Source organism: Chiloscyllium plagiosum, unplaced genomic scaffold (assembly GCF_037043375.1).
Source record: "Chiloscyllium plagiosum isolate Xiang-an unplaced genomic scaffold, Cpla_swu_hap1 HiC_scaffold_4, whole genome shotgun sequence".
Classification (NCBI taxonomy): domain Eukaryota; kingdom Metazoa; phylum Chordata; class Chondrichthyes; order Orectolobiformes; family Hemiscylliidae; genus Chiloscyllium; species Chiloscyllium plagiosum.
The window spans coordinates 23,152,628-23,170,434 of NW_028270142.1; the positions used below are offsets into that span (position 1 = coordinate 23,152,628).

Below are 17,807 nucleotides of genomic sequence, written 5' to 3' on the forward strand. Positions count from 1 at the left end.
CCAGGACTCACTGGACCAAGAATGTCCTGAGTGGAGGAGGAGAATCTGGGAAGGTATTGAGCACCTCGGGATTTCCTGTTAGGAAAAAGCAGAAGTTGGGAGCAAACAGGGAAAGGAGTGCGTACCACGCCAACACCCCACCCATGTGTAACAGAGCCTGCAGAAGCTGCATTGGTGTGTATAGCCCCCATCGACTCACCCTAAGAATGGAAGGAAGTCGTCATTATCTGCGAGGGATTGCTGCTGATGATGAATGTGCAGCAAGATATCAGTCACAGTGAGGGGGGCGGGGTGGTGGGGTGGATTGCATTTGTTCTGTCAATGCTTTTTGGGAAATCTCCATATCAGTGCCAATTCTGCCCAGCTAGCATAGCTGAATGTTGTCAGCTAGGTCATTTTCAGGTGATTTTCTGAAACAGCAATAGGAAAGTTCAGACTGCAGCAAGGCAGTTTCAAAACAGACCACTTCAGTTTGCAACCATTGGAGGAATAGATGCAATCAAAGAACAATTGTCATTCTTTTATAGGAGGAATGGTGGTTCAATTATGGCATGTAATTAAATAAAGGTAATCAAGGGAAAGGGATATACCTAGGCTCAAGCTGGATCAATCTACAGCTGAACATTTCAAAATGCTTAATATATAAATGAATTCCAACTAAATTTTGCAATTGAGCTCCATCAGCAATCTACGAAAGCACTCATGATTTCTTTCAGCAAATAAAAATGACTATACTTTTGGATCTCCCAGCGATACAGTATTTCTTGGTGGAGCCTGAAGTTGTTTATCAAAATTAGCTCAGAGGTTCTCAAGAAGAACTGGAGTAATCTAACTAATTTAAGTGGACTCCTGAGCTAAAAGCTCAGCTATTCAAAGTCAGACCTTGCAACAAAGCCTCAAAGACTGAAAAGGAATACTTTCCTGTGTAGAAACACTCAATGTTTACATGGAATTGCACCTAAGTCTACACTAGCTAAGGTATTTCACAAAGTGATAGTCTCAGTGCTGGTGGAGGGCAGAGGTGAATGTCTTGCTGATAAATTCTCTGAGATGTCATAGGATTCATCCTCAGAAGCACTTCTATTGGAGTTCCGCTGAACACTTTTCTATTTCACGGTCTTTTGACTGCTTAGACCTACGGGACAGAAAAAAAAAGCACTCATTAGTGAAGAAGAACAAACCGTCAGTAAAGGATTAGGTAAGACAAGCTACACTTCTGATAAAAGTGCTGCTGACTGGCTTCCGCCACTTCAATCTCACAATCAGTACAGGACCAGTATTGGTCCTCACTCACCAAATCTTCCTCAACAACTCTGAGGGTGCAGTGATCAGGAAGCGCCCCCTAAAAAAAAGCTTCCCAAGAGTCTGGAGCCTCACGTTCATGTTTCATCCTACAATGATAGAAAAGGAAGGGTTGAGCTTGTTGGTAACATGTGCACGAGCATATGACGATCAAGCACAACCCCACCCTGTGGTGATCACTCTCCTGTGTGTAAGCAGGAAACACAGCTCAGGAAATGTTAAAATATTATCAGCTTAAGTTATGTATAAGCCTTTCAGACATCATCATGCATGTGATGCTGAGGTTTGCACATGGCGTGGCTGTACAATAACACAGCCTGCTTCTATGTGAGTACTGACTGCATTTCCCAACTGATATTTACATGGACTGACAAAGTATTTTAAGGTGCTAAAAACAAATGTTTTGTTATTTAGATCAGTGACTGGTTTCATTGCTGTGTTTCTGTTCTTATTAATATTAATCTTTACTGACAAAACACTGAATTGAAAATGACCACAGGGGATGCAGGCAGAAATAAGTTAGAAGTAAAAAAATTGCACTTGCTGATTTAAACTGACTTATGTATACAGAAACTTGTAGCTATCACAATGTTGATTGTGTCATTCATATTAACCTTTGGAGTGGTTGTGAATTGTTATGCACAGAGACAAGAAGTAAATCTTCCATTAAAAAGGTGTTGGAAACATTTCAATGTTCCACATAGATTAGTAGATTTATGTTACATTATCACTGATGTCAACAAATTGTTTACAGGAGTTCAAAGTTTTATTTACCAAATGGATAAATTTACAATTCAAAAGCTTGCATTAACGTGTGAAAGTTCTTAAACGTTGTCTAGGAAGCTAATCCCAGTGGTGGGAAAGATGCTGGAGTCAATTATAAAGGATGAAATTACAACACATCTGGATAGCAGTAACAGGATAGGTCAGAGTCAGCATGGATTTATGAAGGGGAAATCATGCTTGACTAATTTTCTGGAATTTTTTGAGGATGTAACTCTGAAGATGGACAAGGGAGATCCAGTGGATGTAGTGTACCTGGACTTTCAGAAAGCCTTTGATAAAGTCCCACATTGGAGGTTAGTGAGCAAAATTAGGGCGCATGGTATTGGGGGCAAAATACTGATTTGGATTGAAAATTGATTGGCTAACAGGAAACAAAGATGGGCGGCACGGTGGTTAGCACTGCTGCCTCACAGCGCTGGAGACCCGGGTTCAATTCCCGCCTCAGGCGACTGACTGTGTGGAGTTTGCACGTTCTTCCCGTGTCTGCGTGGGTTTCCTCCAGGGGCTCCGGTTTCCTCCCACAGTCCAAAGATGTGCAGGTCAGGTGAATTGGCCATGCTAAATTGCCCGTAGTGTTAGGTAAAGGGGTAAATGTAGGGGAATGGGTGGGTTGCGCTTTGGCGGGTCGGAGTGGACTTGTTGGGCCGAAGGGCTAAATGGCTCCCATTTGGAATGGCAGGCGGTGACCAGTGGGGTACCACAGGGATCAGTGCTGGGACTGCAGCTTTTTACAATATATATTTATGATATAGAAGATGGTATTAATAGTAACATTAGCAAATTTGCTGATGATACAAAGCTGGGTGGCAGGGTGAAATGTGAGGAGAATGTTAGGGGATTACAGGGTGACTTGAACAGGTTAGGTGAGTGGACAGATGCATGGCAGATGCAGTTTAATGTGGATAAATGTATGGTTATCCACTTTGGTGGCAAGAGCAGGAAGACAGATTACTACCTAGATGAAGTCAAGTTAGATAAAGGGGCAGTACAAAGAGATCTGGGTGTTCTTGTACACCAGTCAATGAAGGCAAGCATGCAGGTACAGCAGGTAGTGAAGAAAGCTAATAGCATGCTGGCCTTCATAACAAGAGGGATTGAGTATAGAAGCAAAGAGGTTCTTCTGCACAGGGCCCTGGTGAGACCACACCTGGAATATTGTCTGCAGTTCTGGTCTCCAAATTTGAGGAAAGACATTCTGGCTATTGAGGGAGTGCAATGTAGGTTCTCAAGGTCAATTCCTGGAATGGCAGGACTATCTTATGTTGAAAGATTGGAGCGACTGGGCTTGTATACCCTTGAGTTTAGAAGACAGAGAGGATCTGATTGAGATGTATAAGATTATGAAAGGATTGGACACTCTGGAGGCAGGAAACATGTTTCCGCTGATGGGTGAGTGCCGAACCAGAGGACACAGCTTAAAAATACAGGGTAGACCATTTAGGACAGTGATGAGGAGAAACATCTTCACCCAGAGAGTGGTGGGTGTGTGGAATGCACTGCCCCAGAAGGCAGTGGAGGCCCAGTCTCTGGATTCGTTTAAGAAAGAGTTGGATAGAGCTCTCAAGGATAGTGGAATCAAGGGTTATGGAGATAAGGCAGGAACAGGATACTGATTAAGGATGATCAGCTATGATCATAATGAATGGTGGTGCAGGCTCGAAGGGCAGAATGGCCTACTCCTGCACCTATTGTCTAATGTACTATAAAGCTGTAAGCAATACAACTTTCCTAGGTTGAAAGTGAAGACTACAGATGCTGGAGATAGAGTCAACAAATGTGGTGCTGGAAAAGCACAGCTGGTCAGGCAGCATCCGAGGAGCAGGAAAGTTGATGTTTCAAGCATAAGCTCTTTATCGAAAGATCGACTCTCCTGTTCTTCGGATGCTGCCTGACCAGCTGTGCTTTTCCAGCACCACATTTTTTTGGCCGCTAACTTTCCTAGGTTTATTCTCTGGTCTGAGCAAGTTGATTTCAGTTGGGGAAACAATTGAATTTAGATATTTTGATTGCTTTCAATGAAACATACTGCATCCCTTGATCTCACAAATCTGATAATGTTTACATTGAAAACAAATATTTTAATGCAGCTTTTCTATACATGACATTTCTCTGATCACTACATAATCATGCATTATTCATTGATGCATTGTAAAAAAAAAATTTTCATTTGCATTTATGCAGAGCCACCATAATTTGGTGCCTGTTGACTTTGAACTATATTGTTAAGACTAATCTCCCTGAAATAACTGAGGTATTTTTGTTCTGACCTTTTGTGCTTTCTTGGCTATAGCTGTTCCATCATTAAAAATCACAACAGCAGGTTGCAGTCCAACAGGTTTATTTGGAAGCACCAGCTTTTGCAGTGCTGCCCCTTCATCAAGTGGTTGTGGAACATTTAACTTTGTACACCCCAGTCCATGACTGTTTCATAACTGGTGGTAACACCTTCAGTTGAGTCAGCACAACCTCTTGAAGTCCTTTTCTGCATATCAATGCCTCACTTCCTACTTTCCTCCTTAAAGGCATGTATTGCTAAAAGCCTGCCTCGATGACCAATTATTCGATCATCTGATTTAGTGGGCAGACACCTATGGGGGTGGGGTGATGTGAAGTGAGAGAGGATAGTTTACACCCTCCTGGAAGGAAAGTTAATGGTCAATTGGAAGTTTCAGAGGAAACCTGTTCTGCATCCTTACCAATGCCAGGAGTGAGATATAATGATGTGGAGTAGGACTCCCACCCCTCAGTAGGAAGAGATTGCTGACAAATCTTCTTGGCCGACAATTCCAGGAGGCCTGGCAGTGCCAGAGCTCAGTAGTTGGCACTGCCATAACTGTAACCAGTAGAAAGTGAGGACTGCAGATGCTGGAGATCAGAGCTGGAAAATGTGTTGCTGGAAAAGTGCAGCAGGTCAGGTAGCATCAAAGGAGCAGGAGAATCAAAGTTTTGGGCATAAGCCCTTTTCCAGCAACAAATTTTCCAGCTCATAACTGTAACCAGTCCCAAGATAAAATGACCCAGGTAAGCAATGCACAATGTAAGGAGGAAGGCATGATGACTTTAATTTGAGTAGCATCTAGGCTGGAGCAGTTGGTTTTAAAACCGGTCTGAGGAATATGTGGGGTGTATTGCAGTGATGTGCGGAGGTCACGTACTCAATGTATTTTAAGAAGTGAGCTATTCACTCCCATCTGGTTTATAATATCAAAAGCATTTTAGAACGGGCAGGTTAATATTGAAGTCTAGATTATAGTGGTGCTGGAAAGGCACAGCAGGTCAGGCAGCATCCAAGAGTTAATTTAACAAGTTCAGTTTACCTATAATTCTCCAGAGCACCTCATTTTCTAGCTGGGTACCCTGCAGCCTTCTGAACTCAATATCAAGTTCAATAACTTTAGGGCTGGAGATCTCCCATGTCTTTCGTCCCTCAACCCCACACACACACACACGAGGCCTTGTTATCACAGTCTTCAATTACACACCAACCATTATTAGCCACTAATAGTCCCCATTCACAGCTTTTCACTGTCCTAGCCAGCTTGCTATCCACTCCTTTGACTAACTGTCCTGTCTCTTTAGCCTCTATCCCCAACTATCATTTATTCTTTACTGCCTCCCCCCAACCTATCTTCTGCATATAAACCAACATTTGCCCAGTGATCACTAGTTCTGAGGACAGGTCACTCAACCGGAAACATTAACTCTGATTTCTCTCCACATATGCTGCCAGACCTGCGGAGCTTTTCCAAAATTTTCTATTTTTACCCACAATTGTGTATTCACTGCTACTTTTAACACCCCCTCAACCTCTGTTTCAGGGTGGTGCATTCAGTGGTGTACAATACAATCATTAGGAGCAGTTGGGGTAAAACCAGCAAAATATGACAACTTTTCTTCATTATAACATATCATCTGCCTCCTGTGTTAAATAATTCAATTGGCTGAACAGCTGGTTTGCAATGTAGAGATAACACCAATAGCAGGACTTTGATTCCTGCACCAGTTGAGGTCATCTTTCCTCTTACCCGAGACATGGTGATGCTCAGGTTAAACCATCAGTCACCCCTCTCTAATGAAAGAGCAGCGGTATGGTCTAATAGGGTTGGCATTTTTACCTTGATCACAATAATGGCATACAGTGAAAAGTCCATAGGAGCAGTTAACTTTTCCTGATTGAAGGTGGAAGAGGGATGATTTGAAAATCAAAAAGTTCGCTGATCCTGTAAGAATTAAGAAGCAAATGTTTAAAAAGGTTAACAAAATAAAAGTGATTTGTAAATTATTTCTGACATGTTGACTTCACTACATAAACTTTCCACATATTTCACTTTTATGGAGTCTTCACTTTCAAAGAGATGGTTCCATGCCCTATGGCTATTGTTATTAATTTCCAAAGCAGTTCTCTATCATAATTTTAACTGATATCCTAGAGACATGGTGGCAATGTTTCCACAGGTCATCTTCAAAAGCTATGGTTGAAATTTCTTTTTTGTTCTGTTTCATCCCTCCCTTCTTTCCTGCCTGCGCATTCTGTATTAAAGTCACAAGTACTCAAATATCCATCAGCACACACTTTGTAGAGATGAATGAGTGGTGGGTTAGGGCAGCATATTTACTCCTGAACTACAAACACCATTAAAAATGGAGCATGTCAGTGATAAAAAGAAAATGAATGGTGTGTCCAAAGGGAAACCAAATTCTTTTGCTTTGCACATAACATTCATCAAGTTTATGTTAATAATAAATTCAGCTTTATGCTTTGACCACTCATCATAGAATGCTAAAAATGTGAAATGCACAAGAGTTGTAAGTGTCTTGTATTCAATATTCATGTAAACTGAACTTCACTTCACTTTTGAAGGAAAAAGTGGTTGTAACAATTTGAAAATGTTCAAATCACTTTTGAGGTAATAGAAAATGGGACTAAAAAAGGCAAAGATATTTGCATTATACAACAGGAAGCCACCTGCAATATTTTTTGAAACAGTGCCAAAAAAATGAATGCCCCTTGTGCAATTGTTTATTTAATATTTTATGGCAAAATAAACCATCAAATCTCTTCCAGCAGAAAGACTTAGCAGGACAATTCCATCAGTACATTTAAACAGATTGAAAACCAAAACACTATATCTATGTAAATATAAGGATATGTAAAGTATAGGAGAAGCTATATATTTATGTGTATACCTAAATAAAAGCACACGTTTGGAATTATCTAATTGCCTGTATTGTGATATGACCCTATTGGATAATGACAAGTAGACATTAGTTTGCAGTAGACATTGGGAATGCAGTAAGAGAAGCTTTGAGTGTGGTTGGATGGGATGACAGGTAGACTGTGTGGTCTGGTGAAATAACTATATTTTAATTATTTAGATATTTAGTCATGTTTTGATGTCCCCGATATGAATTACTTATTAATCAGCACCAAATTCCCCCTTTCATAAAACTTCCATTGTTGCCCTGTTTAGCAAGCCATTTTGTTGAGTTATTTCAGCCAGTGCAGTCCTGATCTGTGTTTACTATCATGATGTTATGGTTTTGGTTTGGTTATCTTAAAACGTAGCAAGGATCCACATAACTGAGTTAAGCCACTGTGCTTAGTTGGCACCATGCTACAAATCAATGAGGTATGTAAATCCACAAGATCATAGACACAGGAGCAGAAATTAGGCCATTCAGCCCATCGTGTCTGTTCCACCATTCAATCATGGCTATTAAGTTTTTCAACCCCATTCTCCCGCTTTCTCCCTGTAACCCTTGATCCCCTATCTATCTCAGTCTTAAATATACTCAATGACCTGGCCTCTACAGCCTTATGTGCCAATGAATTCTATAGATTCACCACTCTTTGGCTGAAGAAGTTTCTCCTTATCTCTGTTCTAAAAGGACTTCCCTTTATCTAAAGCTGTGCCCTCGAGTCCTGTGTTTCCTACCAATGGAAACAACTTCCCAACATCCACACTGTCCAGGCCATTCAGTATTTTGTAAGTTTCAATTAGATCTCCCCTCATCTTTCTAAACTCCGAGTATAGACCCAGAGGCCTCCATGATATTCTGACCTGTAGGAGTTTAAAAGATTATAAACAGAACAACCTCGATTGTTCAAACATCAAAAATCCGAATTTCGGATTATCCAAACAAGATCTCAAGGTCGTGTAAAAATGGTGCTAAGCAACTCAGCATTCAGTTAATCGGCATTATGACATGCATTGCTGGATAATCGAGGCATGCTCAATAAGCGGCACTCAAATTACCACTTGCTTACAATCAGATCAATTACCCAAGTGATCAATTATCAGTTAAACGACATTATGGTGTGCATAGCTGGATAACGGAGGCACAGTTGGATAACCGGCACTCAAATTACTGCTCGTTTACGATCAGACCAATTATCTGAACAAAATACCCCCTGCCTGTCTCATTCTGTAAATCAAATTTGTTCTATATATTCTTTCTAGGGATGTGGACATTGCTGGCAAGGCCAGCGTTTATTGACCACTGCAAATTCTTTGAGAAAATAGTGGTGAGTATTTCTCTTTCACTAACAGACATGGCATTCTAAACAGAGGAGAAGATCAAGCAAGGCCAACTGTACAGCTTGTGGAACAGCTCTTGCTGGATGATCCTAGTTCTAAATCATATCATTTGTCTCTCAAATGGAAAAAAAAAACATTTTAACTATAGCCCCATGATAAAGTGGGAGTACGAAGTAGTAAATATTGTGATAAGGGAAAGATACATGCTAATTATTATTTTACAAGCCAAATTCAAGCTTATCTGCTGAGGAGATATTCAGTTACAAGAACAAACACATAGCTCTATTAAAGTTTTATATTTCCTGAGGTATGTTTCACCTGATAAATTATTTCAAGTTTTTAATTTAAATATAAATTGAATTTTGCAAGGTAATACTGATCTTCATTTGATCCAGGTGGAACTCACATTAACATATTTCCACTTTATATTTCATGCATATATTTGTGAACTTTATTCTTTTATATTGTATTAAAAGAAATAATAATTAATCTACATTTTCAATGATAAGAGAATGCAAATGTACTGGAAAGGCAAAGGACTATCTTTTCTTCCATTTAAACAAACAAGAGCAATTTGCAGTTGCTTCATAATTTATAAAACATTAACAAAATTGTAGGACTGCACAGCTTGAAGTCTTTAATTCCTAGGAACATAATTTCATTAGCAGCAATGAATTGCAGCTAATCATAATACACATGTAATGATTTTTTTTTTAAGCTGGGTAAGACATACGCAGAAAAGTATCACCAATATTTAAAGAGTTTTGAAACCAAGCCAAACAAGTTGCTGAGAAATCTATATAGGCAGCATTCCTTGGTACAAGATTTGGGGACCTTTGCTTATATTGGTTATATACTTCAATAGTCCTTATTCCTGCCTTCTGTTATGAAGATTGACTTCCTGTCAATGCCCTTGATATTCTGAATTTCATCTGGAAGTAATACTTCCCTTGCAGCTTTACATACAATCAATTGTAAGAACAGCTTCATAGTGAGGGGGAAAAGTAAAACTGATCTTTGAAATTTTCTTTTTGTAAATGCATAACACCTGCATAAGGGATGTGGTAGTTCAGTTGGCTGGATGGCTGGTTTGCAATATGGAGTGTTACCTGCATAATTTTCTTTTCTATTGTTGAAGTAAAAAGTGGAATCTTTCATTTTTGTCAATGGTGTAAACCAGTTATTTATACTCCCTGTTTATTATGCAGTCCATAAGACTTTTATTTCCATTGATATCATTGGTGTGGATAGCTTGTGTGTAATGGATGGGCTATTGAGTATTTTCAGTGATACACATTATCTCAGTTTAAAATTATTCCCATTGGGCAGAAAGCAAGTTGCTGATTCTTTATTGTCTATTTTGGATTGCTGAGCTACAAGCACAATTTTATGATTATAGACTCACATTGCAAGGCATATCACTTTCTACAGATGGACTGCAGTAACATGCAAAGTTTTATTTGACCGTATTGTGCAAATTCAAACATTTATGCAACTTTATATAACTCCTTTATTCAAAAAAGGGAAGGAGGTACAAAATGAGGAAATGACCAGCCATACTGCTAAACAGACTTCACAGGATAGACATTTTAAATAAAATATATTGCCCTGGGACTCAAAAGGACCACCACTGGTGTTCTGACATGACTTTGAATGGGTAAGATTAGAGAAACCTATGGAAACTCAAAAGAAAATTTATAAGCTCTTGTTTTGTAGCGAAGGACAGATTGCTCAGTGGTTACCACTGCTGCCTCAAAGTGCTAGGGAACCTAGGCTTGATTTCAGCTTTTGGTGACAGTCTGTGTGCACCTGTGTCTGTGGGTATTCCCTACGGGTGCTGTGGGTTCCTCCCACAGTCTAAGATGAGCCAGTTAGGTGGATTGGCCATGCTAAATTGACAATAGGGATGTGCAGGCTAGGTAGATTAGGTATGAAAAATACAAGATTACAGGGATAGGTTGGGTGTGCTGGGCCTGAGTGGAATTTTTTCAGGGGTTGGTGTGGAGTTAATGGACCAAATGGCCTGCTTTCACACTGTAGTGATTCTGTGAGTTATTCTGTTGTATTTATGATAACATTAGACTGCCTTCTTGACCTGCCATCAATTGAGGTCGATAACTAGCCTTTGGGGTCTCATGCTGTGCTACAGATATTAACTCAAAAAAAGTGACTAGTGGGGAAGTTACAAAGTGTGGAACACAACTTTTGAGGGGTGGGATGTATGATGTGCTGGTCCATCATTCAAACTGGCCGATAGAGGGACGTAGCATTTGGAAGGGAGAGCCCATTGACAGCCACCACCTTGCCTTTGCCACTAACCTTTCTCCTCACTCTAAAGTCCCAAAATCCCCACTCCATAAATCCTCACACACCACCAACCCAACACTCACCTGTGGCTTATGATCCGCCGATGTTTCTCGGCCTCAACTCATTGTCGTACCAACGACAGCCACCACCAGCTGTTCAATAGATTAGCTGGAAGCTCTTGGCATTTCTTCACCAGAATGTAGTGAGCCACAGAAAGCAACTGAGCCTAAAACACCAAATGTTTTCAGGAAGTTAGATATAGCTCTTGGGGCTAAAAGTGTCAAAGGAAATGGGGCGAAAGCAGGAATAGGATACGGAATTGGATAGTCAGCCATGATCACGTTGAATGACAGAACAATCTCAAAGGGCTGAATGGCATACTCCCAGTCTTATTTTTTAAGGTTCAATGCAGAATGCTTCTCACTCTCAGCTCCCTTGATTCTGTGGTTGCTCAGTTATGTATGTATATGCCACTTACTTCTGTAGGATTTCATTAAAACAGGCAGCACAGCTCAGCCTCACCTACTGACCAGCAGCCGAACACTCACTGTTCCCTAAATGCTTTCTTTTCATTGATAGCAATCTCAAAATTAATAAGCAGTCCTCTAGGGATGAAGCAATTTTCTGTTCAAGAATCTCACCACAAGCTTGACTATTTGCTTTCAATTAAATGTTTTATCCTGAATTCATCTAACAAAGGATTTGAGCTAAAGGGATAGGCTGAATAGGCTGGAGCTGTTTTCTCTAGAGCATTGGAGGCTGCAGGGTGACCTTATAGATCTTTATAAAACCATGAGGGGTATGGATAAGGAAAATAGATGTCATTTTCCCTGGGGTGGGGAGTCCAGAACTAAAGGGCATAGGTTTAGAGTAAGAGAGAAAAAATTTAAAAAAGGTTCTAAGGGGCAACATTTTCCATCAGAGAGCGGTGCATGTATGGAATGAGCTGCCAGAGGAAGTGATGGAGGCTTTTACAATTACAATATTTAAAAGGGATCTGGAAGGGTATGTGAATAGGAAGGGGTGAAAGGGTTATGGGGCAAGTGTTGACAAATGAGACTAGTGTAGGTTAGGATATCTAGTCGGAATGGATGAGTTGGATGGAAGGGTCTGTTTCCGTGGTGTTCATCTCGATGACTCTAAACTCATTATATTCCATGAAAATAATTACCACAAACCAAGCACAAATAACATCTCTCTAGTTTCCGTTAGTCAATCTAATGGCTTATTTGGCTGTGAAATTAATAGCAATTCAATTATTAGCTTTCATATTTTGGTAATTTAGAGTAATTATTCTTCAGTTTGGAAATCCTACTGTAAAAGCACAAATGTGTCATGAAAACATTTATGAATTGATCACCTAAGTTTATCACTTTGTCAACCATTTAAGTCTGTTATGCAAGGAGCAATATCTGAAAGAAGAGCAAAAATAGTCAATTGAATTTAAGCCCTTGTTGGAGATAATTATGAAAAACCAGGGGTTGAATTTAGGTTGAATGCAGATCTAAGGTTTTGTGATAAGAACAAGTTGCATGTACTGAAGAGCAAAAGAACTAAGGTTATCACGATAGTGTATCCTGATCGGCAGCTACTTTTCGCTGTTGTGACCAAACTTTGTTGATATTTTATCTTTTTCTATTCACTTAGGGATGAGAGAATTGTTGACTGAGCCTGCACTTCTTGCCCTTGAGAAGAATTTTTGTGATTCACTGATGTTTCTCAGCCTCAACTCATTGTCATACCAACAACAGCCACCACCAACAGTTCAACAGCTCATGATTAGCTGGGAGCTCTTGGCATTTCTTCACCAGAAGGTAGTGAGCCACAGAAAGCAACTGAGACAAATACAAATGTTTTCAAGGAGCTGACTTCTTGAATTGTTACTGTCCATGTGGTGTAAGTGCACCCATAATGCTGTGAGAGAAGGAGTTCCAGGATTTTGAGCCAACAACACTGAAAGAACCAAGTCAGGCTGATTGTTGGCTTGAAGGTGGTGCTTTTCCCATGTTTCTAGATGTCTTGTCCTACCATGCTCTTGGCTTGTGCTTTATAAAAGGAAGCCATTGTTTGTGGAGTCAGGACTGAGTTATTCAGTTCAAGATTCTGAGCTTCTAACCTTGTAGACAGTATTTATACGGTGAGCCCAGTTTAGTCTCTGGTCAATGGTAATACCCAGGATATTGGTAATGAGGACCTCAGAGGTGATGATGACATTGAACATCAAAGGTCAATGGTTAGATTCTCATTTGCTGGAGATGGTGATTGTCTGGTTCGTGTGTGGTGCGAATGCTACTTGCCACTTATCAGACCAAGCCAGTATAATTTTTTTTTAAGATAACTTAGTGTGGAAACAGGCCCTTCAGCCCAATAAGTCCACACCAACCCGCTGAAGCACAACCCACCCAGACCCATTCCCCTACATTTACTCCTTCACCTAAAACTACGGGCAATTTAGTGTGGCCAATTCACCTAACCTGCACATTTTTTTGGATTGTGGGAGGAAACCAGAACACCCAGAGGAAACCCACGCAGACACGGGGAGAATGTGCAAACTCTACACAGAGTCACCTGATGCGGGAAGTGAACCTGGGTCTCTGGTGAAGTGAGGCAGCAGTGCCCATGTGCAGGCCTTATTGCATTTGGGCATGGACTACTTCAGCAACTGAAGAGTCTTGAATGGTGCTGAACATTGTTTAACAATCAGCAAACATCCCCTCTTCCGACCTTATGATCGGGGAAGGTCATTGATGAAATGTCTGAAGATGGTTGGGCAGAGGATACTATGCAGGAATATCCTGGAGCTGAGTTGACTGACCTCCAATAACCACACCATCTTCCTATTTATCAGATATGACCTCATTAGAGAGTTTTCCACCTGATTCCTATTTACTCCAGCTTTGGTAAAGCTCCTTAGTGTCATACTCAATTAAATGCAGCTGTGAAGTGAAGCACATTTACTCTAAACTCATCTTTGCAAAGCAGCTATAGATAAGATTAACCACTATCTATGGAAATTAAATTTTGAATACATATTTCCTGGAAAGGGAAGGAAGTGTAGGTAGAAATAAGGCAACAGAGCAGTTATTTCATTTTCTAAGGTTCAGTGCAACTAACAACTATTACACATGGGATTAGAGGATAGACATTTCATTATCAGTGGTTCTGACACATGCATGAAGAGCATTACAAGAAATTGTTCATTCCTACACTTAATTTGTTAATCCGTGTCAATTCAGAATCTATAAATAACAAGGTACTAATCAAGATGCAAGACCAATTAACAATGGATAATTTGTTGTGGTTAATGGTATTATGTTGCAATTTAAGAATTAAAGTCGTGAATTTATGATTGCTGACACTTGGGTGGTAGTTGCTAATACTCTATTTCATTCCCAAATTAATTCTTGTCTGAAGTTGCAAAATTGTGGAACTCCATATCATTTTCAAGTTTTACATTTTGTTGCAATCTGCAGACTTTTCTGACCCAAGTTTCATTAAGGACTCTTTATGGTCCAAAAAGAGATTTTATTATGTGTTCTCATGTATGAGATAAATTTGAACTTTGCCCTTACTTTTAAACTTACCTAAGTTATTTCAGTTACGAGGGGACGGTGTAGATTTGAAAAAAAACTCACTCACAGGTATAGGATTTTAAATAACAATTCCTGCTGGGCTACAGAGATAGCAGAAAAGGAAAATTGTTCACAAATGGAGGAAGGGTCACTAAAGAAAGGCCATAGATACTAAATATTTCATGGGGCCTTTCTCTATCATCTTCTCACTTCACAATACCCAGGAATACTTCCTTTGTTAATTAAGCTTCACAAAGCTGGAGATCAGATGACAATGTCACTTTCTTTTACTAGATCTGCAACTGCAGAGAAGGTTTGTTAAGGTGTCAATCACCCTCAATTTAAGCAGCTTGAGATTCTTTCAGTCTACAGCACAAAAATTCAAAACTATTCTTCCAATGTTCCATGTATTGCTATGTCAGGAAGACAATGGAGTCTCAGAATGCAGGGAGCAGCAACTTAACTTGAGTGGCTCTGCCACAGTAATGGCTTTTGCAATTGTACAGGAAAAAGAACAGCTAAACATTTAAGTTCCTGTGGGCAAAACATTTTCATTGGAAGGTCCATAGATTGCACTCCTGAACACACAGTTGCCTTGTAAGAATACTCGTACCATCAGGTTGGTGAATTCTATTATGCTAGCAGCAGTTTCAATGTTCTTATCTGACCCAGTCTGTATTCTTGCCTTTCTTAAACCACTACATTAATTCAGTTGAATCAAAATGTCAGGAGATTAAGTACAGTACATCATTCTGAGACATTGGTAGGAAATGGGTTATTCAATACAATACTTTGTCTTCTCATTGCTATCATTTTAGAAGTCTTGCAAAAGTCAATGATAGTCAAATGCAAAGTGACTTAACAACATTTTCAGATAGCTATGCAAAGTCTATATGCTATTCGTGACAATGTTTAAAGAACAGGTCCTCATAGTTCTTCCTTTCCACACTCCACCACACAACCCATTGAGTGCACAATCCATTGGAGGAAAGAAGGGAAATAATGATAGAAGAGCATGATCAATGAGCATGATGACAGTTATCCCAACTTGATCCAGTCAAAACACCCTTTCAAGATCTTTGCTTGAACATATGAGCTTGTGGCAAGATAGTACATTGTTGTGTCTTGCCTAGATCCAATTATATTAGAATGAGCAAGAGTCAAGAAACACAAAGATAAAATATCCAAAATGCACATAAATCAACTTTTCTGCCTGAAAATATTGTGCCAGTAAAAAGCCACATCTGCAACCAACAAAATATATCCATCCATGATAGAACATAGTCCTTTATCCTACCAGTCCTTTATCCTACTCCAAGATCAGACTAACCTACATACCATTCATTGTACTACCTACCATGTGCCTATCCAAGAGTTGCTTAAATGTCCCTAATGTATTTGACTCTACTGCCACTGCTGGCAGTGCATTCCATCTTCTCACCACTCTGTGTAAAGAACCTATCTCTGACATCTCCCCTAAATCTTCCTTCAATTAACGTAAAATTATGCCCTCTCATGATAGAGATTTCCACCATGGGAAAAGTCTCTGGCTATCCATCTTATCTATGCCTCTCAACATCTTTTACAGGTTTATCAAGTCACCTCTCCTCCTTCTTCACTTCAATTACAAAAGCACTCACTCCCTCAATCTTTCTTCTTAAGACATGCTCTCCAGTCTAGGCAGCAACCTGGTAAATCTCCTCTGCACCCTCTCTAAAGCTTCCACATCTTCCCTATAATCCGGTGACTGGAACTGTGCACAAATATTTCAAGTGTGCTTTAACTGGAGCTCTATAGAGCTACAGCATAACCTCATGGCTCTAAACCCAATCCCCCTGCTAATGAAGGCCAACACACCAAATGTCTTATTAACAACACCTTCAACTTGGGTAGCAACTTTGAGGGATCTATGGACATGGACCTCAAGATCCCTTTGTTCGTCCACACTGCAAAGAATCCTGCCTTTAACCCTGTAAACGGCATCCAAATTAGACTTTCCAAAATGAATCACTTCAGGCTTTTCTGGGTTGAACTCCATCTGCTACTTTCAGCCCAGTTTTACAGCCTGTCAATGTCCCATTGTAATTTACAACAGCCCTCCAGACTACCTACCACTCCACCAACCATTGGCAAACTTCCTAGCCCACCCTTCCATTTCCTCATCCAAATCTGTTATAAAAATCACAAACAGAAGAGGTCCCAGAACTGATCCCTGCGGAACACCACTGGTCACCAAGCTCCATGCTGAATTAATTCCATGAACCACCACCTTCTGTCTTTTATGGGCCAGCAAATTCTATATCCAGACAAAGTTGCCCTGTATTCCATGCCTCCTTATTTTGTGCATGAGCCTACCATGGAGAACCTTATCAAGTGCCTTGCTGAAATCCATTTACACCACATTCTCTATTCTACCATCATTGTGTTTTGTCACATCCTCAAAGAATTCAATAAGACTTGTGAGTTATGACTCACCTCTCACAAAGCTATGCTGACTATCTCTAATCAAATTATGGTTTTCCAAGTCACCACAAATCCTGTCCCTTAGAATTCCCTCCAATACTGTGCCCACCACTGACGTAAGACTAATTCCCAGGATTATCCCTATTTCCTTTCTTGAAAGAAGGGTTAACATTTAATACCCTCTAATCATCTGGCACTACTCCAGTAGACAGTGAAGATGCAAAGATCATCACCAAAGGCTCAGCAATCTCTACCCATGCTTCCTGTAGCAACCTGGAGTATATCCTATCTGACCCAGGGTATTTATCTACCTTTATGCTTTTCAAACTTTTTAGCACATCCTCCTTCCTAACATCAACTTGTTTAAGCAGATCAGTCTGTTTCACACTATCCTCAGAAATATCAAGTAGTGAACACTGAAGCAAAATATTCATTAAGGATGTCCCCTCTTTCCACCAACTCCAGGCACAAGTTCCCTCCACTATCCTTGATTGGCCTTACCCTCAATCTGGCCATCTTCTTATTCCTCACGTGAGTATAGAATGCCTTAGAGTTTTCCTTAATCCTACTCACTAAAGCTTTCTCATTCTCTCTTCTAGCTCTCCTAAGTTCATTCTTCAGTCCCTTCCTAGCTATCTTGGAACCTTCTAATGTCCTGTCTGATCCTTGCCACCTCAATCTTAAGTAAGCTTCCTGCCTTCTGACTACATGTTTCACATTCCTTGTCATCCAAGGATCTTTCAACCTACCATCCTTTCCTTACCTCAGTGGGACAAACCTGTCCAGTCCTATCAGCCAGTGCTTCCTAAACAACCTCTATATTTCTGTTGTGCATTTC

General features: G+C 40.2%; 1 long non-coding RNA gene across 1 annotated transcript; it reads left to right on the forward strand.

Moving 5' to 3' along the window:
* The first annotated feature begins 1,590 nt into the window (after positions 1-1,590).
* LOC122549598 (uncharacterized) lies at positions 1,591-14,195 on the forward strand. The gene is made up of 3 exons (XR_015756820.1): positions 1,591-1,687; positions 8,550-8,614; positions 12,582-14,195. It is a non-coding gene; the product is annotated as an uncharacterized LOC122549598 (long non-coding RNA).
* The last annotated feature ends 3,612 nt before the right edge of the window (positions 14,196-17,807 follow it).